The sequence below is a fragment of the Nerophis lumbriciformis genome, linkage group LG02, assembly GCF_033978685.3.
Source record: "Nerophis lumbriciformis linkage group LG02, RoL_Nlum_v2.1, whole genome shotgun sequence".
NCBI classification, from domain to species: Eukaryota; Metazoa; Chordata; class Actinopteri; order Syngnathiformes; family Syngnathidae; genus Nerophis; species Nerophis lumbriciformis.
This window is the reverse complement of record NC_084549.2, coordinates 36,062,412-36,085,954: the sequence shown is the minus strand read 5'-3', so window position 1 is coordinate 36,085,954 and position 23,543 is coordinate 36,062,412.

Here is a 23,543-nt window from a genome sequence, read left to right as displayed (position 1 = left end):
AGGTGTACTGGAGAGGAGGCTACGCCGGATAGTCGAACCTCGGATTCAGGAGGAACAGTGTGGTTTTCGTCCTGGTCGTGGAACTGTGGACCAGCTCTATACTCTCGGCAGGGTCCTTGAGGGTGCATGGGAGTTTGCCCAACCAGTCTACATGTGCTTTGTGGACTTGGAGAAGGCATTCGACCGTGTACCCCGGGAAGTCCTGTGGGGAGTGCTCAGAGAGTATGGGGTAACGGACTGTCTTATTGTGGCAGTTCGCTCCCTGTATAATCAGTGTCAGAGCTTGGTCCGCATTGCCGGCAGTAAGTCGGACACGTTTCCAGTGAGGGTTGGACTTTGCCAAGGCTGCCCTTTGTCACCGATTCTGTTCATAACCTTTATGGACAGAATTTCTAGGCGCAGTCAGGGCGTTGAGGGGATATGGTTTGGTTGCTGCAGGATTAGGTCTCTGCTATTTGCAGATGATGTGGTCCTGATGGCTTCCTCCGGCCAAGATCTTCAGCTCTCACTGGATCGGTTCGCAGCCGAGTGTGAAGCGACTGGGATGGGAATCAGCACCTCCAAGTCCGAGTCCATGGTTCTCTCCCGGAAAAGGGTGGAGTGCCATCTCCGGGTTGGGGAGGAGATATTGCCCCAAGTTGAGGAGTTGAAGTACCTCGGAGTCTTGTTCACGAGTGAGGGAAGAGTGGATCGTGAGATCGACAGGCGGATCGGTGCGGCGTCTTCAGTAATGCGGACGCTGTATCGATCCGTTGTGGTGAAGAAGGAGCTGAGTCGGAAGGCAAAGCTCTCGATTTACCGGTCGATCTACGTTCCCATCCTCACCTATGGTCATGAGCTTTGGGTCATGACCGAAAGGACAAGATCATCGGTACAAGCGGCCGAAATGAGTTTCCTCCGCCGAGTGGCGGGGCTCTCCCTTAGAGATAGGGTGAGAAGCTCTGTCATTCGGGGGGAGCTCAAAGAAAAGCCGCTGCTCCTCCACATCGAGAGGAGCCAGATGAGGTGGTTCGGGCATCTGGTCAGGATGCCACCCGAACGCCTCCCTAGGAAGGTGTTTCGGGCACGTCCGACCGGTAGGAGGCCACGGGGAAGACCCAGGACACGCTGGGAAGACTATCTCTCCCGGCTGGCCTGGGAACGCCTCGGGATCCCCCGGGAGGAGCTGGACGAAGTGGCTGGGGAGAGGGAAGTCTGGGCTTCCCTGCTTAAGCTGCTGCCCCCGCGACCCGACCTCGGATAAGCGGAAGAAGATGGATGGATGGATGGATTACAAGTGATATTAAAATACACTAAGTTATGAATGCTGTATGTGTGCATGCGTGTGTGTGTGCGTGAAGTTGGTTTTCTTTGCTTTATGGGAACAAAAGTCCCTTCATTGGAAACCGTGTGAAAGGTATCTGTAAAGCCTTTGGTACTGGTCCATACCGTGTGTGTGTGTGTGTGTGTGTGTGTGTGTGTGTGTGTGTGTGTGTGTGTGTGTGTGTGTGTGTGTGTGTGTGTGTGTGTGTGTGTGTGTGTGTGTGTGTGTGTGTGTGTGCGCGTGCAACAGTTTGTGTTAGTGTTGCCTCAAGCTTCTATACCAGGGGATCCCCACACTCCGGCCCGCAGGCCACAACTGGCCCGCCAGCGCCCACAATCTAGCCCGCGGGACAACTCAAGTTTATTTTATTTTATTTTTTTAATAAAATCTGTCCTGTCCAGCAGCAAACAACCTAAAATCATCAGCCCGTAGGTTGGGTCTTGGGCGCAGTTGGGTGTTCCAACAGGACAATAACCCCAAACACACGTCAAAAGTGGTAAAGGAATGGCTAAATTAGGCTAGAATTAAGGTTTTGGAATGGCCTTCCCAAAGTCCTGACTTAAACGTGTGGACAATGCTGAAGAAACAAGTCCATGTCAGAAAACCAACAAATTTAGCTGAACTGCACCAATTTTGTGAAGAGAAGTGGTCAAAAATTCAACCAGAAGCTTGCCAGAAGCTTGTGGATGGCTACCAAAAGCGTCTTATTGCAGTGAAACTTGCCAAGGGACATTTAACCAAATATTAACATTGCTGTATGTATACTTTTGAACCAGCAGATTTGGTCACATTTTCAGTAGACCCATAATAAACTCATAAAAGAACCACACTTCATGAATGTTTTTTGTGACCAACAAGTATGTGCTCCAATCACTATATCAGAAAAAAATAAGAGTTGTAGAAATTGATTTGAGGTTGTCCTGAAGAATTTGGAGGTAATCCTCCTTTTTTATTGTCCCATTTAAAGCACCAGTTCCATTGGCAGCAAAACAGGCCCAGAGCATAATACTACCACCACCATGCTTGACGGTAGGCATGATGTTCCTGGGATTAAACGGCTCACCTTTTCTCCTCCAAACATATTGCTGGGTATTGTGGCCAGCTCAAATTTTGTTTCATCTGACATCACATGGACAAAGATAAGACCTTCTGGAGGAAAGTTCTCTGTTTTTTTTTGTGACCAACAAGTATGTGCTCCAATCACTCTATCACAAAAAAATAAGAGTTGTAGAAATTATTGGAAAGTCAAGACAGCCATGACATTATGTTCTTTACAAGTGTATGTAAACTTTTGATCGGGACTGTATATATATATATATACACACACACACACACACACACACAATCAGAAAGCCCGGCCCACGATCAAATTCTTTTAACCCCAATGTGGCACTGAGTCAAAAGGTTTGGGGACCCCTGTTTTAGACAATGTACCTGCTGTTGCTGCTTGTAAGTCCCTCAAGAGGTGTCATCGTGAAATAACTTCATGACTGATCGTTCTGCTCGTCCAAATTCACTTTAAACCTCATATTTTCCATGCAGGAGTGTGTTACCAAGTTTGTGGTGTATTTACCCAATATTGTTGACGAGACATCCAGCAGCGTCACCATTTCTGCCGTCAAATTGATGTGTAGAACTCACTCTCAGTTCTGCTGTTTTTGGTCTCCACACACTCGAGTGAAGCTTTTCCAGCAGCCGGTTCCCTCATGGCGTGTGCCAGGTACCATACAGTCGGCTCATAAAACTCTCTTTGCTGAAAACAACTTGACGAGAGCGGCGAGACTTAAACAAAAAAATAATAAAAAATTTAAATGACACGATCCTCGCTTTGCTTCATTTCAGTCAGTGCTAAATACGCAGTGTTAGTCACTCTGAGAGCACTTTGGCTGTGTGACACCAAAAAAGCATCTATTCTAGCAGCGTCTATTTAATGCCTTTACCGAGCCGTGTTTCGCCCTGCCGGGTGCATTACATCAACATTTAATTCTGCTGCCTCCAACAACAAGCACGTGCAGGAATTGTCAGTGAAAATCTCCATACGCACACAGTGGTGAGCGTGTGTGTGTTTGTGTGCGTTTGTGCATCTCTGTGCGAATATTTTTCTCTCTGTCAAAAGTGTGCAGTGTGAGTTGCATTTGAAAGGTGGCAAAGCGGCTGAGGCTCTTTAATTTCCCCCCTCTTCACTGGCATGAGGGATGGTTCAAAGGGTGACTCTCTGACAGTGCATGTGATCGCTCCTCCGTCCTTTATCTGCCTCCCCACATTAGCACGTAAATGAGGCTGCACTTTGGGGTTTGGGGAGCTGAAGCGTGCTCAGTGTAAACAGGAGTTGTACTGTTATCATTATTGGACAGATTTACGACACCCTCACACCTCCGTTTCATTAGCATTCAAAAAGGCTGGGATTTTGACACGGCCTCTGTTTATACAGATTTGGAATACTTTGCAGTAGGGATTGTATACAAAATACTGTATACATATTGTCTCCACCGTTGAGTGAGTTGTTGGCAACCTCGGCACCAGAGCAAGATGGCTGACTCAGTAATGGTGCGTGTACAAATATTTATATTTCTATAACATTTTGTTCTAAAAGTAATTTGGATTAGGAATGTTCCGATGAGGGTTTTATGCTGTCCATTCCGATCATCCATGAGCCAATATCAATATTGAGTATTAACCATATTGTTTACTGTATTCATGGTGAGTGCTATTGACAGTTTTAACAAAATCAACTCAATATTTAAAGTAGTTCCTCCATCTCTTTTATTTTATTACATACAATGTTTTGATTGAAACAAAGTCAGTAGTACACAGTAACTAATAACAAAAGCCACAATGTAATCCTTTGGTGTTTGCCCTCAAAGTCCTCCTGTGCCCATGGAATTATTCCCTGAATTTGTAAACATTAGCAAAAACAATGAAAAAAAAATATTTAGAGAAAATAAAAAATATTTCCCCAATCACTCCAGTATCGATCACTACACTATAGTATCAACGTCACCAGTTTATTTATGGATCAGCCTTCTCCTGACGTTTTGTGTACTGACTGACAAATGCTGATGTACCAACATTTGTTGGTATATTATCTCTCTTATTTTCTGCTGCAAACGGGTCCATCTTGACTTAATAAAAGGGAACCACACTTTTTTGGGAATTTTGCCTATCGTTCACATTCATTATGAAAGACATGGCGACGGATGTATTTCATGACATAAACGTAAATAAAAGTCTGCTTACAATGGAGCTAATGGGAGGTCCATTATTCTGCCGTTCAAACCCAATAGAAAAAACATCCAAAAAATACCAACAATACTCCATTTACATTTTGTGATTTGAATGTTTACCAAGTATTAATTATATTGTTATTACAAGCGCTAACGCAGACAAAGTATATATAGCGCCGCCATGATCATGATCATGTTGACATGATCAACTGATCAGCTGCTTCCTCGTTTCCTTGCTCGTCAAACTTTATTGTAGATCATGAATCACGCATCTCACCTGGAAAGTAGAAGGATGAAGACGTATTCCGACAAGGTGGTACACTTTGACAGCCATTTTAGACCTGGTAATGGCGAGAACGACACTAAAAGACGCTCGGTTCCACCCCCCTTTTCTTCGTGAGGATTATAAGTTATTTTTCATCTAAATGGGAATATTTGAACACCCTAGCAGTCGGCATCCTAATGATAGCAGACATTGTACTGTAAGTAATGTTTGATTATTTTTGTTTGCTATAATGAAGTTTGCAGTGAGTTGTAATCAGGGATGTTGTTAAAAAAAAGCGAACGTTGTGATGCGATTTTTTTTTAATTAATGCGTCGTGTATGCTTAAAATGATCAAAATACGTAAACATTAAATGTTACAAATATGCCTGTTACTACATGACATATATACTTACATATAAAACCCTAATGGAGGTGTTTGGATGGTTTTTTAAGGCTTTATAGGCAGAACAGAGCAATAAAGTTTAGGCTCTTTTGATTGCATTTGTTTAATATTTACAATACATTTTAAAATAAAAATACATCCATTTTCTTGTTCTTCACAATAATTATGAACGATAGGCAAATTTCCAACAAAAACTGCAGTTCCCCTAAAAGAACCAGTAAAGTGGAAAAACAAGTTGTCTCTATATTGAAGCTATTATTATGTATATCTGACATATGACACTGAAAGACTTACAAAGTTTGCAAGTAAATAGATAAATAGATGTGATCAAAATAGTATCAATCTCACAGAGATTCCCGAGCCATTTTGAGAGATAATGACGTAGCCAGACACGTGATCGCGTGACATAGAGGTAGGAACCCCAGATCCCTTCTTCACCAACAACAGCGCAAATCATGCAGACTTTATGAAAGCCAATTTTTTGGATGTCTGCTCTTACTTTGATGACCACTAATAGGATGTCCATATCAATTTGTTTAGATCAGTGGTTCTTAACCTGGGTTCGATCAAACCCTAGGGGTTCGGTGAGTCGGCCTCAGGGGTTCGGCAGAGTGTCCGCCACGGAGGTAAAGACACATCCAATTAATCGTGTAAATAAAAACTTCTCCCTATCAGCGTATTATGGATACCCCCAAACAATGTTTCCTCTAATTTTCCATCTGATTTGCAGGTTTTTTGATTGATCGATTGAAACTTTTACTAGCAGATTGCAAAGGAAGAGAATACTTTATATGAAACAGTACAGTTTACACAGTACAGTACAAATTCCGTACAATTGACCACTAAATGGTAACACCCGAATAAGTTTTTCAACTTGTTTAAGTCGGGGTACACGTTAATCAATTCATGGTAATGTGTGTAAGGTGTGTAATGTGTTGTGAGTTCATGCACTGTGTTGGTTTTGTTCTTTGAACAAGGTGATGTTCGTGCACGGTTCATTTTGTGCACCAATAAAAAAAACATATGACTTTTTCTTGAATTTAAAACAAAAAACACATTTTATTTTTCACTAAAGAAGGCTTCGGTGAATGTGCATATGAAACTGGTGGGGTTCGGTACCTCCAACAAGGTTAAGAACCACTGGTTTAGATTAAGAATTAATCATGATGCACACAAAGGGTTAACAAGGAGAAGTCTCCCTGCAGACACTGTCTTTGGTTGTGTGTGTTTGTCTCCATCTCCAGGTATACATTGAATGTCACAGATGAGCAACTTCAAGATTTATGGCTAAATCCGACTAATATCCAGATGAGAGGCATGATTTATAATTTAGAATACGGTAACTGTGTGAATAACAGTGGTACATCTCGTCGCGAGTGATGTGCCGACATGTTTGTCAACTTCCTCTTTATTGCAAAGCAACTAGACTCCTGTCTAGTTACACAGCATTAAAACATGCCCACAATGACTTCCAGTTCACTGCAAAGTAGTAGTAGTCAAATTTAATAATACTGTAAATTGTTGTATCCCCGCCTGAGTATAATCCTGGTAATTGTGCCCTTCTATTTCCTGTTGTATTGTGTCATAATGATTGCTATGAAAAGTTCATTAAAACTATAAAACTGGTGATAGCGTAAAACTTCTGCATAGTCCTGTATATTCTGTCATCTTTTGAAACATTGCGCCACACAATATTTGGCGGCCCCCTCTATACATGTCACACCATGTCACACCACTGTTACCCCAACGAAAGGATGCCCAAACTGGTAATGATAAACGGTACCAACCAAAACGTCTGATGAAATGAAAATGGAATAGAAAGGCTGAATGACACAAATAATATGAGTGGATGTCCAGTAAGCAGAGGCGCTATATTTCAGTGGGCGCCCCATCTCGGTGTGTTTGCTGGAGTATGTTCTCAGGCTGACAGCGGGGTGACTGCAGTGGGGTCCTGAAAGTCCATTGTGATTCGAGCAGAGCTTATCGCATGGGAGAGAACTGGCAGGCTCTTAAAAGGTATTATACATGCTCTCGTTCGCCTTCCCTCTGTCTGACAGGAGCCCTTGGGATGAAAGGGAAAAGCTGTGGAAAAAGAGACATCGGTTCCCGACATGGGGAAGTCTTTGTTTCTATTCTCTCCATCCCAAGTCTCCCCAGGAATCCTAATTTCCACCATTCACCTACCTATCGGCAGATAAAAGCTGGTTGAACAGGAGGGGGCGGCGGGCGTATTTCCTCAATTCAGACAGCTTGTAACCAGTCAGGATGAGGGGGGCAGCGACACAAAGCTCTGGAGTGAGAGGTTGTTTGCAGCGCAGATTTCTCATTGCTTTGAATTCAAAACTACTGCAAGTTGTTCTTAAGGCGCTGATCTCAAGTCTGCTCCAGATTTTGTCAGCGAAAGCACACAGGATATGGGATTCTACTGTGAATATATCTGAGACCGCAAAGATGGCGTGCAGCTCCACCACCCTCTCAGCCTCATTATGCCGGTTTCTTTAAAACACTCTTATTAAAGCTCTCCCCTCTATTTAGGAGGAGCTGAGATGGTGATGTCCAAGTTCAGCGGATGCCAAGCCTGGCAGCTGATGTCCCTAATGCGGGTGCTTGGCATTAGAATGAGGGATGCCAATCTCTGGGGAGTGGGAGGTGTTAACTTCTAATGGCTTTTTCCGCCACAGCCCTGACATCTGCGGGGCTCCCGGCAAAGGGAGCGAGGCCTTTTTGAAAAATTAATGGAGTTGAATGCATCTCGCAGCAAGGAGAGGGCTGGATTAATCAGCACATTAAGGGCTAGCTCCGGATTGGAAATAATTATTGGGGCTGACAAGGTGCAGAGGTGCCAGCGCCAGCTCCTTTCAGGAATGCATTTTAAATAGCAGTTTAAAAAGCCTTCAGATGTTGGCATTATCTTGCGTGACCAAATTAGGAGCAAATGAGAAAAGTTTATCTGGCATTTTGGAGTATTGAAAGAGCTTAAGCTTTATAAATTATACAGTGTGTGTGTGTGTGTGTGTGTGTGTGTGTGTGTGTGTGTGTGTGTGTGTGTGTGTGTGTGTGTGTGTGTGTGTGTGTGTGTGTGTGTGTGCGTGTGTGTGTGTGCTTGCGTGCGTGTGTATGTCTTTGTGTATGTGTGCAGATATCTTTTCTGCAAGTATGGGATGCAGGTTTTGAGAATTATGCATTAAAAAAGGGAAACCCAGGTTTCATTTTTAAAGTGGGTGGTTTGTTTGTTTGGTTTTTTTTTTCAACAAAACTTTAAAGGGGATTAATTTATACGGGGTGCTTGAAACCATCACACTGTTTGTGCAAATGAAGAGTGGATGTCTTAACACACTCAAAGAGGCAGACAGTAAACTGATTACTGTTGACCACCCATGAAAAGCATGAAGGGGGGTGATTTAATAAGCGGCATGTTTTTCCCCTTCCAGGAATAATCCTCTCTTAATTTTTTCCGGGAAAGTGATTGAGCCCCGTTACGGTCATTATTAATATACACTACATATTAGACATCATTTGCCAGATCATAACAGCTTCTATCTCTACTAAGGTATTGCAAGCCCAGTCCTATTTTGCACAGGGGTATATGTTGTTTTACTAACATACTCACTTTTAGTGATTAAATAAACAAACATCTCAGTTTACTTGGAAGCACTGAGGTGAGGTGTATAGCATCCAGCTTTGTTATAAATTAGGGTTGCCCAATATAAACGATATACGATATGAATGACGTGGCAGACTATAGAGCTTTTAATCTTTATATCGGGATAATGCATCTTGGTGACACATTCTCGCTGTTTCCCGCAAATTTGACACCGACAAGCCAATAAACGTGTCCTCGACGCGCTGTAGCATTCTTGCGGGCGGCTAATGTCCCTCCACACTGCAAAGTTTTCGTTTAGTCAGCAATCCTCACTCCTATGGTAAACAAACTGCTTTTCTGACAATAATCATTATTAACGGAGGATGAAGAATAGCTAAACATGTTGCACTAAACACCTTAGGAGAAAATGCTAACGGCAAGCTAGACCTTTTAAATGTAAACAAACATGGGTGAATTAATACAAATATCAGCAGTAACGGTACCAAATATAGTATCAGTACATGGTTGTACCACAGTGGTTAGATCGATATTTTTGATTATCAAAACATCTTTGTTGTTTTTGTTATTTTTCACAAACTAAGAAAACAAGTCCCTGGTCACAGGAGGGATTAAAGGGAAAAAGCAATAGATTTATATCAGAGTCAATAATTGAAAAATGCTGTCACACCTCCATCCTGTTTTTGCCTGATTATAATTGTGATCAAAAAATGTAATCATTCAATTGATCTTGAATATTTTAGGTATCTGTATCAGCATGAGTATGGCCCATACTGCTCCTGTAACTACTTGTTGTTGAATCCATACCCAAATTTGCAGGATTGCCCGAAACTAATGCAAAGTATCCAAACATCAGAAGAATAGGTGCTTAGAACATTCTAACAGAACTGTAGATAGAACCACAGAACCAGAACGTAACCTGCCATTAAGTATAACTTAACAAGTACATTTTAAAAAATGTTGACAAAAAAATACGACCAGAAATATGTTACCGCATGTCAGCACCCAAATTAGGAGCCTCTGTAAGCTGTTTTGAAATAGATCTATTATCATTTACATACCAAATAATATGTTGCGACGCAGGAGGCCTGTGATGAGGTGGCGACTTGTCCAGGGTGTACAGCTGAGATAGGCTCCAGCGACCCCAAAAGGGACAAGCGGTAGGAAATGGATGGATGGATGGACGCAGGAGGCTGCAATATATATCACAACATAAATCTTGGACCATCTCAAGTTTAAATACTTATTATTCTGTCATCTAATTAAAGGGGAACATTATCACTAGACCTATGTAAGCGTCAATATATACCTTGATGTTGCAGAAAAAAGACCATGTATTTTTTTAACCGATTTCCGAACTCTAAATGGGTGAATTTTGGCGAATTAAACGCCTTTCTATTATTCGCTCTCGGAGCGATGACGTCACAACGTGAGGTCACATCGGGAAGCAATCCGCCATTTTCTCACTTTCGTCGGTGTGTTGTCGGAGGGTGTAACAACACGAACAGGGACGGACGGATTCAAGTTGCACCAGTGGCCCAAAGATGCGAAAGTGGCAAGAAATTGGACGAAATTTGTTCAAAATACGAGGCTGTGAGGAAAGCCGACGAAATGGTCAGTCGTTTGTTCCGCACACTTTACCGACGAAAGCTATGCTACGACAGAGATGGCAAGAATGTGTGGATATCCTGCGACACTCAAAGCAGATGCTGACATCAACTCCAAAACTGGACAGATCAGCTTTCAGGAAAAGAGAGCGGATGAGGGTATGTCTACAGAATATATTAATTGATGAAAACTTTATTCATTACTCGCGGTTTTATGTAAATTATTACACATAAACTGTGTTTACCAATAATTTAGCTTAAAAACATTTAAGCTAAATGGGCTGTCTGCACTCTCAAAGTGCATGTTGTTGCCAAATGTATTTCATATACTGTAACCCTAGTTCATAGTTGTTAGTTTCCTTTAATGCCAAACAAACACACACCAATCGTTGGTTAGAAGGCGATCGCCGAATTTGTCCTCGCTTTCTCCCTTGTCGCTGGCTGTCGTGTCATTTTCGTCGGTTTCGCTTGCATACGGTTCAAACCGATATGGCTCAATAGCTTCAGTTTCTTCTTCAATTTCGTTTTCGCTACCTGCCTCCACACTACAACCATCCGTTTCAATACATGCGTAATCTGTTGAATCGCTTAAGCCGCTGAAATCCGAGTCTGAATCCGAGCTAATGTCGCTATATCTTGCTGTTCTATCCGCCATGTTTGTTTGTATTGGCATCACTGTGTGACATCACAGGAAAATGGACGGGTGTATATAACGATGGTTAAAATCAGGCACTTTGAAGCTTTTTTTAGGGGTATTGGGTGATGGGTAAAATTTTGAAAAAAACTTCGAAAAATAGAATAAGCCACTGGGAACTGATTTTTAATGGTTTTAACCCTTCTGAAATTGTGATAATGTTCCACTTTAAACAGACTAAAGGTCTGTATTTTGTATATATACCCAGGTATATATGCTGTTGTCTAAAAACTAGCCACAATAGCTAATTTCCTTAGCAGTGAGATGCTAATTCGTAGCTACTGAACAATAAAGCTGTAATTCTTACTATAATGTTCTTTGAACACCACTAAAACATCACACAAACTTAGGAATGGTCATTAATATTTAAAATGTGTCAGAATACTCACATCATCAATGACTAGTGCACCGATTGAAAGCTGCAGATACACATACAAATACAAAATACTTCAAAAGGAAAGTCTCAGCATAACGTACATGAACATGTAGTATCCTTAGCAGCTGTCATCAAAAGTGAGCTCTCTCTGCTTTCATTGGACACCAAAACCAAGACCAAATGAAACAGTAGCAGTAATAATGTTGACATTTTTAAGGTGGGATGAGGACAACACCTTTGAAGGGAGATGGACATCACTGGAACTCTGCACGGAATTCCAAACGTTTGCCACTCTGTTTGATCTTTAGAGATAAAATCTCCATCAGATACGTAACCCTGGATAGAGATCTACATTGTGGCCGTTAGTCCCTTTTAACTGGAGCCGTTCTCCAGGTAGTAGCAACACGTTCACTGGACAATTGGAGGGCCACAATCTTGACAATCTCTGTTGCACTGAAAATGAAAGAAACTTAAGGCATGTGTCCTACAGTGATGGCATTATCTCCTCCACCATCTAAATGCACGAGGCGTGACTGAGGTGAGGTGGGTTGGCAGATTTAATCGGGCTCGTGACGCAACCGATCAAGGGGTAGAAATTAGATGTTGTGGAAAAGGATATTACTGAAAAGGCACGCAAATTGAAAAACATAAATGGGGAAAAGATTGTCATAATTAGCTTGAAATTACGCTGGCACAGTTTTCACAAATTGACATAGGTTAGAAATTGCACTTGTTTATCCATCAGTTGTGTCTTGATTGCCGGAGATTGAATAAGACACAATAGGATGATTTTACATACAGAAAGTGTAACAGACCTCAACCAAAGGTGTGAAAAAAACAACTAACTTTAATTGAATACTAATGCATAATTCTGACATCAAGGGTGTGTAAAATCAGTGCATTGTATAACCTAAATAGTATTTTGTTCCATCTGTCCAAGGCCAAGAAGTTATTGTAATATTACTATAAATAGAATAGGTGTCTTGGTTTTCGTTAGTAATCTGCTCCAACTAAGACCGAATTGAACGAAAACCCAAGCTATTTTTCCCATAATAAATCACGTAAATCAAAACAATCCACTCCAGAGTACAGACACCCAAAAATACAAACAAAAACACATTTTATAAATGGCTAGAAAACCACTCCGAAAGCAAAGACTTCCGCCAGGCCCTACCTCTCAATTGTAAAAAAAAAAATCTGAATCCAGACTGTGATCTGAAAATGAACTATAAACCACTATTTTTGTGCCACACTTTGAACCTGTTATGCCAAGGTGACTGTTTTGGACTTATTATGGCTTTTTTCTTTGTGTGTGTGTTTTTTAGATCCTGTCCGGTGCTCTTTTTTGGTTTATTTGCTTTCTAGTGCCACACCTGCTGCCTTATTGGGAACCGGGGCACACCTGTAACCAGTTGCCAATCAACCTCCTGGTTAAGTCCAGCGCTGTCTCCCTGACAGCGTCAGTTCATTTTTAATAGCTCTGCTTGTCGTCTCCCTAATATTTAACGAAAGAAGTCCAGTGTATGTGCCCTTATTTGTTGCACTTGCCTTCTTTTGTTTATTCTTTAACTACTCCTAGTCCTGTATTTTTCCACTTCCTTGTGAGTGCATTTTCTTTTGATTATTAAATAATATTATTTTCACTCACCGCCTCCCTGTCGTCCGCTGCATTTTGGGAACACTTTGTTGAAGCTACCTTCCATGTTTCCAACTTGTGACAGAACCCTCTGTTTTACAAAATGGTGCGGATAATTCATGGATTTGTTTTCGCTAACAACCATAATGTTTCGTATTCAACAAATAGTTTTCATAGAACACCCACAGAGACACTGAAAAGGTGTGATCTTGTTTGTGCTATGGCATCCTCTTTTGGACGAGTTCGCCCACTGGAGGTGCTGCAGGTTAAAAATATATTTCCTGTATCGTCCTTTGAACCGGAAGTATTTGTCCATCGCGTTCTGCTCGGAATAATTCTTCATTCATTACTACAAACAATGTTTGTAAGTTTTACAATACAACTAAAACAAATCATACTTACTAAACCGTCCCATGTGTGATGTCTGTAGGAGTGTTTGCAATTGCAATTTTACAAGGGATGGGTACCGCGAAACGTGTAATCAACCGTACCAATTGTTGGTACTTTTATGTGTGCTCCTGTAGTAATAAATGTTAGATTGTTTAAAAAAAATAAAAATAAAAAATGTAATTCAAATTCAACACTAAATTGATCATGATAACGGTTTGTTCGGTATGTTTTTTTACAGTTCTGATTCTCATATGCAAGTATGCATTAATTTCAGTGTTGCCGTAGTCAAGAAGTAGTCTTTGCCATTACGTTGAATGTGCCTTTGTAGCCAACACTTCAAAACAATAGCCTTGTTATGATTGCCATTAAAGGGGAATGGCCATCCACGCGGCCGACAAGGAGGACCGAGGGCGCCAGGTTGGCACCTCTGCAGCAGGCGAGCTGGCTGCAAAGCTGGAGGCGAAGCTTGCTGCAGAGCTGGAGACAAACTGGAAGCGGCGTCGGACCCACTAGAGGAGCTGGTGACATCAGAACCACTGCAGGAGCTGGTGGCATCGGACCCACGTCAGGAGCTGGTGGCATCGGACCCACTGGAGAAGCTTGTGGCATCGGACCCACTGGAAAAGCTTGTGGCGTCATTGGAAGACCCGCTGGAGGCAAAGTTGACGTTGTCAAAAGACCCACTGGAGGTGAAGGTGGCGTTGTTGGAAGACCCTCTGGTGGCGGACATAGAGATGGAGGCAGTGGGCTCGCTAGACGTAGAGCTAGCGGCGGTGGTCTCGCTGGACGTAGAGCTGGCGGCTTCACTGGACTTAGAGCTGGTGGACGTAGCATTGGCAGCGGCGGGCATGCATATGTTTACGTGCTATCGTAATGTAATCAAGCTAGTGTTGTCAGCATTAGCAAATATGTATTAGTATAATTAACTTACAATAAAGTTTTTTTTGTATTGTTTCAGTTTCGTAAATTTACCAAGGCATCACCGTGGACTTATTGAGTCTGTTCATCTGGTTGGAGAGCTAGCCTTGACTGCTAATGGGTCTATGACGATGACTTCTGTTTTGTTTGATCAGCCGTTTATCATCTGAGTGACAGGCACCGCTTGGAAACAATTATGGTATGTAAAAAAACATTTACAAAATCGTTCATACCTGTATATATCTCAGGCTTATAGTCCAGTACAGTTAATATGTGTAATCATTAGGGTTGTACGGTATACTGATACAAATAAAGTACAACGGTAGTAACTAGTAGAACACGGTACTATATTGCCTTTGAAAAATACCGCTACCGTTTTATTTCCAGCGCAGCGGTGACTACAGAGCATGATGTTGGGTGTGTCAAAACGGACACACAAAGGGCATACAAGCAATAACATTGTGGTGGGGAAGAATGGCAAACAACAGCAATTCTACTGGTTGATAAAGAGGGTGCGTGAAGCGCAATATGGAGGTATTTGGGCTTCAAAACTAACGATAAAGGTAACGCTGTAAAGAGGCAGGTGCCATGCTGCATGTTTTGCTTTAAAACATGCCTCGCCAAACATGGCGATTAAGATTACCACCTTTGCTTCCAACTTAGGTAAACACTTAAATAATAAGCATTTAGATTTGCTCAAGGAGTTATAAAGAGTGACAGGTAACAATGTAGTTGTTACAGCTTTCTGATGTTCGGCTCCCATGAAGACCGTAGTCGAGGAGCACAGGGCAGATATTCTTTCCAGGGCCGATGTTTTTGTCGGGGGTAACACCCTTCACTTTACTCGGCAATGGGTGTGCTAAGCTCCGCTTTCCGGTCAGAATGACAGGTCCACCAAGTAGTGACAATCGCTTTATTATTAGTTTTGCAGGACACAAAAAGAAATGTTCATCACTCTACTGTGCAGTGCACACTCTCTCTCTCTTTACTCGCCCACTCCCTCACTGACTTCACTCAGCCAACACATTGTCATTCTCGCAGAAACAGATAATGTACACTACTCTCATCAGCTAACAGCTCCCCTGCTGTGCACATGTAGCTAAGTTGACACGCACACAGCTGCTTGGCTTGATGGCAAATATTAGCAGAGTTAAGACCACCCAATTAGCATCAACTAATGCAAGTGAAATTATTGAATTGTGTAATAAATTCCTACGATTTGTGTTTTATCTTTAACAAATGTGTGTTTTACCTGCTACATGTCCTATCTGTGTACACTTATCCATAGTTTTGTTTTGTGTATTTACAAATAATTGTATTTTTCTTATAGCACAGACCAGGAGTGGCAACTTTAAATCATGAATAAATGTAAATAATGTCAACAAAGCTTTTTAACCTATTCTAACATAATCTTTGATTATGGCAGACTAAATGTAATATGGACAATTGTAAATAATTCTTTGAGTGAAAACAAGAAAAGCCCAATATGTTTAATGCCTTTTAATTTCTATTTTAACCTTCTTAAAATTGTTCTTCAATTGCAAAAGGAACATATGTTTAATGTATTGTAAGATTTTCTTTTAAAATAAAGCCAATATTAAAATGTTTTGTAGTTCCCTTTATTTTGAAAAGTATTGAAAAATATTGAAAAGTATCAATATACATTTTGGTACCATTACCAAATTATTGGTATCGGGACAAACTGAGTAAACATTGTTATTTATTCTACAATTTGAGTGGCTTAAATACCAGTGCGCTCTATAGCCCGAAAATACAGTACTTGTTTTTTGACCGATTTCTGACACTTTTTAAAAGTTTCATCAAACATTTTCCTCTAATATTTATAGTTTTACATGCAGAAACCAATGCAAAATACATATAAATGAGAAAGGAAATTAATAAATGTACGTTTAACATCACTTACTGCAGAGACTCTTTTTAGCGAAGGCGATGCGCCTTTGTACTTTGCTACTTTGCTTTTTCTTGACTTCAATCATATTTTGTCACATTCTTTAACAAAGTGCTGGCACTCACAACTTTCTTTGGTCCAATGGTGGATTATTTTACAGCCGTACTCAATAAAAAAAATAGCAAAAAGACTTGTGGTGTAACTGTGTTATTCTTCCATTTACCTTGGAAAGTGTAAGTCAGCGCTGAGAATGAAGTCACTGCTGAGTTATGAACGTTCCAGTTACCAAGTTGATATGTCAAGATGGCCACATCTACGAAAACTATTTTTGCAATTGGCTTGTCTGAATGTAAACAACTTGATGATTTAGTGCGACAAAAATTACTCCGAATAATAACAGATATTACAGGAGCTTCCAATATTCTTTACTTTACTGTTAAAAGTTGGGGCCGAGGTCAAAAAGGTAAAGAGGTCTCCCTCTCGAACATTTTATTTGGCGTGAGGTTCCACAATAAACAGCCAGTGATGAGTATGACAGAAAATGAGAATGATAAAATTTTATACACCTGCTCAACATTCAACCCTGAGATCTTCTAACACTAACAAGTCACATAACACCCAAATTGGACATGTTCCCTTCATTAATGGCAGTGTGGTGAATTGGTGATTGATTCACTGAAACGATATACAGTAATAGAAAATTTAAAGACATGTGAACGGTGTACTCACTTGTGGGGTAATTTATGTAGTGCATGTTGTAAATGGTGATATGGACTTTCCCATTTAAACGATGCCTTTGGAAATGAATGATCCCTTCAGAAAACAACAAACCTCAACCAAAGTGGGCGTTTTTCAGGCAGATATTTCCAGCTTGTCATTACCGCCTGTTCCACCTACTATTTCCCCCCTTTTCTGTGTACGCGGCAGCTCATCTGTGCCCTGTGGCTGCAGCCCCAGGCACAGCATTCTGGGTAGCGTTTGAACACACCCCCTTTCTCCTCGGTTCAAAAGCTGTTTAAAGCTTACTGTTGGATCCCTCTTTGGTATCTTTGCATACACACCCCGACGCATATACGTGGATTAAAGGGGCTCTATGCGAGTCTATGAGGAAAAACAGCTGCATATTTTTTATATGATTATCATCACTAAATACATTCATCCAACGTTGCTAGCCGCCATTCACTGACAGTCTACACTAGTAAATAATGTGGTTTTTTTTAATTCAACTTACTCAATATACTGGCTCCTTTCATGTCTTCCATTTATATAAAGTGTTAAAAAAAAGAACAGGAGTGACCTATTTTGATCGCAATTAAACAAGCAAAATGTTGGGGGGGTCAAAGGTCACAGACTTGCACCCGGTGTCCTGGGCGGGTGCTTGCAGTACAGTATGGCGGCGGTGCAGAGCTGTAAGCGAGAGCTGGTGAGTTAATGAGCAAGGAGGGCATGTGGCCCCCCGCCGCTACTTGTTGCCACTTAATGGTCCCACTAATCCCTGCAGAGGCGGTGGCTGTACACACAATTGCTTCGCCCTCCATGTGGCGATAGATCCTAGTGACTGGTTCTCACAGCCAACAACAGCGCCTCACAATTGAGAGATAGGACAAGAAGAAAGGACGAGCCACCTCATTATTTGTCATTCAGTGCGGAACTTTCTTTGAGTGTTTTTTTCTGAAAAAAAACACCACCTTTCAGCCTGAGGCACTAAGGTCCGCAGGGTGGAAAGATGAACCCATTATGTTTTATTTTGTGCTACACTTCAACTGCTCATATTCCCAATCGCATTTTTTTAAGGCCAATATATCAGTTACCTCAAAAGTGGTGGTGTGTTTGAAAGCGCTGCTAATTGGACACAAGTGTGAGGTGTCCGCCGTGAGCAGCAGGTTTCCTAGCACTCTTCCAATTATAATTGAGATGACCCTTGACACCTCTAACTCACTAAGAATTGTGTCCTGTATTTTTCCCGTGTATTATTTAGTCCATTCTAGATCATGCACAAGCCTAAACCCAAACTAATTTACTGTTAATATGTAAACTTGTAAGAGATATATCAACAATTATGTCCTTACAAATATAATAATGCACTAGTTTGACTTAGGGCGGAGTGAAGTTTGTTTTTCTGGATGTATATTACTTTCTGAGGTGTTACTAATATCATAATTACATGAAAAGGGAAAGCAGCTTTGCAATTTTACAAGGGATGGGTACCGCGAAACGTGTAATCAACCGTACCAATTGTTGGTACTTTTATGTGTGCTCCTGTAGTAATAAATGTTAGATTGTTTAAAAAAAATAAAAATAAAAAATGTAATTCAAATTCAACACTAAATTGATCATGATAACGGTTTGTTCGGTATGTTTTTTTACAGTTCTGATTCTCATATGCAAGTATGCATTAATTTCAGTGTTGCCGTAGTCAAGAAGTAGTCTTTGCCATTACGTTGAATGTGCCTTTGTAGCCAACACTTCAAAACAATAGCCTTGTTATGATTGCCATTAAAGGGGAATGGCCATCCACGCGGCCGACAAGGAGGACCGAGGGCGCCAGGTTGGCACCTCTGCAGCAGGCGAGCTGGCTGCAAAGCTGGAGGCGAAGCTTGCTGCAGAGCTGGAGACAAACTGGAAGCGGCGTCGGACCCACTAGAGGAGCTGGTGACATCAGAACCACTGCAGGAGCTGGTGGCATCGGACCCACGTCAGGAGCTGGTGGCATCGGACCCACTGGAGAAGCTTGTGGCATCGGACCCACTGGAAAAGCTTGTGGCGTCATTGGAAGACCCGCTGGAGGCAAAGTTGACGTTGTCAAAAGACCCACTGGAGGTGAAGGTGGCGTTGTTGGAAGACCCTCTGGTGGCGGACATAGAGATGGAGGCAGTGGGCTCGCTAGACGTAGAGCTAGCGGCGGTGGTCTCGCTGGACGTAGAGCTGGCGGCTTCACTGGACTTAGAGCTGGTGGACGTAGCATTGGCAGCGGCGGGCTCGCTGGACGTAGCATTGGCGGCGGCAGCCTGGCTGGATGTAGCATTGGCAGCGGGGGCCTGGCTGGACATAGCATTGTGGCGTAGCATTTGCCTCTGAAAAAACGTCATTGTAATCTACCACAGTTAGCTTGCTGTCGCTTAATCTTGGCTAGCTAATTGCTTTAGCCTTAAAAAAAAATGTCCTGGTAGTCAGCAATGGATGATTTATTGGTGAAGGCTGGCTCATAGGATGAGAAAAACATGTATGTCTGTGTTCAGGTGAGAAAGCGAAAGAGTCTTTGTTCAGCGTGTCTTTAGAAGTTGTTAAGCGCATTTAATAATATTAATAGCAAAGCCATGTTGAATATCTTACGCAGTGACGTCATGTGCCTGCGTGCACTGAAATGGTATTGTGAGCATGCGCAGAATAAACGGTGCAGTAAGTTCCTGGACCAAAGAAGTAATGGCGGTTTGTTTATTTCCTCCTGTGAATATAAAGTGCTAGCTAACCACATTGGTGACTGTTATAACGATAGACTGCTGCAGAAATGAGTAGTGCTACAGGTTATGGGCCCAGTCATTCAGGCCAAAGATGGTTTAGACTTTTATTCGACGGTGACGAGAAAAATTATGAACTCTGGGAAACGAGGTTCCTCGCACACATGGAGTTACGTGGTCTCGGAGGAGTTATCCTGGAATACCCGCACATAGATGAAGAAGACGAAGAAGCTCTCGCGGAAGATGAGGCAAAGAACGGTGAGGCATATGCGGAGCTAGTGCAGTGTCTAGACAATAAGAGTTTGTCATTGATAATGAGGGACGCGAAACGTGATGGAAGAGCAGCACTGGAGATTCTTCGCGAGCATTACGCGGGAAAGGACAAACCCCGTGTTGTGAGTTTGTATTGTGAACTTTCCTCACTCCACAAGGCTAGCAATGAAACGGTCACTGACTATATTATTAGAGCAGAGACTATTTTCACGTCATTAAGAAGAGCAGACGAACAAATAAGTGATGGGCTTCAGATAGCCATGGTAGTAAAGGGGCTACCTGACTCATATAAGCCATTCGTCGTGCACATTACCCAAACAAATGACACTGTAACGTTTGGCGAGTTTAAAACAAAACTGCGAAGTTATGAGAATACAGAAAAATATGGGAAGAACGACATGAATGCAGAAGAAGATAATGTGATGAAGGCTAGCGGGGCAACAAGATTACATGGAAGAGGAAGAGGGAAGAAAATGGATCTAGCTGATGTCGAGTGTTACACATGTGGGAAAAAGGGACACATGGCCAGGACATGCCCTGACGAATCCCAGGCGAGAAGAGAGTATCGAAAATGGGATACACCACAGCGGGGAAGGGGACGCGGTCGAGGACGAGGCCGTGACCATATAAAGAAAGCTGATGGGGAGGTACAACCTACATCTTTCTGTTTCTTCAAATTGAGTGACTGTCCTCCACAAATAGGAAACAAGAAGGGTCTCATGGTCGACTGTGGCGCCACGACCCACCTGATCAACGACGCCACAAAGTTCAAGACAGTCGACAAGAGCTTCAGGCCTGAGGACCACATGATTGAGCTTGCCGATGGAACCAAGGTGAGCGGGATGGCGAAGATGAGGGGAGACGCCGAAGTCTACTTGCTAGACAGCGAGGGGCGACGAGTCAAAACAAGGCTCAAACAAGCACTTTACATCCCATCGTTTCCACAAAACATCTTTTCAGTGAAATCAGCGACAGCCAACGGAGCCGAGCTACGCTTCAAGGACGGTGATAACTGGCTGGTCCACAAGGATGGTACCAAGTTCAAAATGGATGTGTATGGTAGACTGTATTACCTTATCACAGTAGAAGATAATGTTGATGAAGTGTATGGGTGTCATGACATTCAAACATGGCATAGGATCCTTGGTCATTGTAATTTTGATGATATTGCAAGATTAGAAAAGGTAGTTGAAGGGATGTCAATTAAAGGGAAACATGACAAGTCCAATCAAAACTGTGAAATATGTACACAGGGAAAGTTTACCCAAAGTAGAAACAGACAGGCAGACGCTAAAGCTACAGCTGTATTAGAACTAGTACACACAGACTTATGCGGTCCTATAGAGCCAGCAGATAAAGATGGATACAGATATGCAATAGCATTTACTGATGATTACAGCGGAATGATTTTTCCATACTTTATCAAAGCGAAGAGTGACACAACAAAAGCTACAGAGAAATTCATAGCAGATGTAGCGCCATATGGAAAGATAAAATGCATAAGGTCTGATAACGGTACAGAGTTTACCGGGCAGGAGTTCCAGTCTTTACTGAGGAGTAACGGGGTAAGACACGAGACGAGTGCACCCTACTCACCTCATCAGAATGGAACCGCCGAAAGAGGTTGGAGAACCTTATTTGAAATGGCACGATGCATGCTATTGGAGAGTAACCTCCCAAAGCAATTATGGACATATGCTGTACAGACAGCAGCTCAAATCCGCAACAGGTGTTACAGTAAGCGTCTAGAGCAGACACCTTATCGTGTTTTCACAGGAAAAACACCTAACCTATCTAACATGGAGATATTTGGTTCTGAATGCTACGTGTATAAGCAGGATAAAAAGAAGCTGGATTCTAGATGCGAAAAAGGGGTCTTTGTAGGCTATGATAAGTATAGCCCAGCGTATAATGTGTATTATCCTGACACTGGAAAAGTCTTAAAACATAGGCTGGTAAAATTCATCACAAAAGGTAGTGCAGATAGCCAGACTCAGACATATTGTGATATGGGGAGTGAGATTGAGAATTATGAAGATGCACAGCCAAAGGTAGTCAAGCAGGGTCAGGGACAGCCTAATGAGAGTAAAGAGTCTAGTGTTGAGGAGAATGCTGAGGAAATGCCACCCCAGACAGGTAGTGCTCAGAGAGAACAGGGAGAAAGGAGGTATCCTATAAGAGAGAAAAAGGCTCCAGAATACTTAAAAGAGTACCAGTGTAAAGCTGAGTGTAATATTGACGAAAGTGAAAATGTGGATTATTTCTACAGAGTGGCATATGATGTACCTAAAACATTTACAGAGGCTATGGACTCTAAGAAATCAAAAATGTGGGTTGACGCAATGAAAGAGGAGATGAACTCTTTGACAGAGAATGAGACTTTCACATTGACCCCACTGCCAAGAGGCAAACAAGCAGTGGGAGGTCGCTGGGTATATGCAGTGAAAGAGAGCCCAGATGGATTAGAGACTTGTAAAGCAAGATATGTCGCAAAGGGTTATGGTCGAGTGGAAGGGATTGACTATAAAGAAACTTTTTCACCGACAGCCAACATGACGTCTGTCCGAGCATTGATGCAGGTGGCTGTACAGGAGGACCTTACCCTACACCAAATGGATGTAAAGACTGCTTACCTACATGCTCCAATGGACTGTGAGGTATATATGGAACAACCGGAAGGTTTTGAGGTCAAGTCAAAAACAGGGGAACACTTAGTGTGTAAACTCAATAAGTCATTGTATGGTTTAAAACAGTCCGGGCGTAACTGGAACATGTTACTGCATGATCACCTTACAGAGAATGGTTTTGTACAAAATGATGCTGATCATTGTGTCTACAGCAGAGAATCTGACAATGAGAAAGGGATTCTGTTAGTATGGGTGGATGATCTAATCATAGCGGCGAGTAGCAACACCTTACTCAGTGATGTAAAGGAAATGTTGAAGAGAAGGTTTAAGATGAAAGATATGGGTCCACTTAAACACTTCCTGGGTATTGATTTCAGACAGAGTGAAGGAGATATCAAAATGACTCAAAAGAAACACATAGAGAAGATGTTAGCAAAATTTGGAATGTCAGACTGCAAGCCAAGATCCACCCCATGCGAGCAAAAGTTAAACTTTGAAAATGAGGGTGAAGTTATCGATTCAACTGGATATAGAGAAATAGTAGGTAGTTTGATCTACATTATGACATGTACTAGACCTGATTTGAGCTGGGTTGTTAGTAAACTATCACAACACCTAGCAGAACCAAAGCAGCAGCATTGGGCTACAGCAAAGCACCTACTGAGGTACTTAAAGGGTACTATAGATCAAGAACTACACTTCCAGAAATGTGAGAAAACCCTTCAGCTTGAGGGATATAGTGATGCTGATTGGGCAGCTGATAAAAATGATAGGAGGAGCACAACTGGATACTGTTTCAGCTTGACTGAGATTGGTCCAATTATATCGTGGAAAAGCAGGAAACAGCCAACGGTGGCAC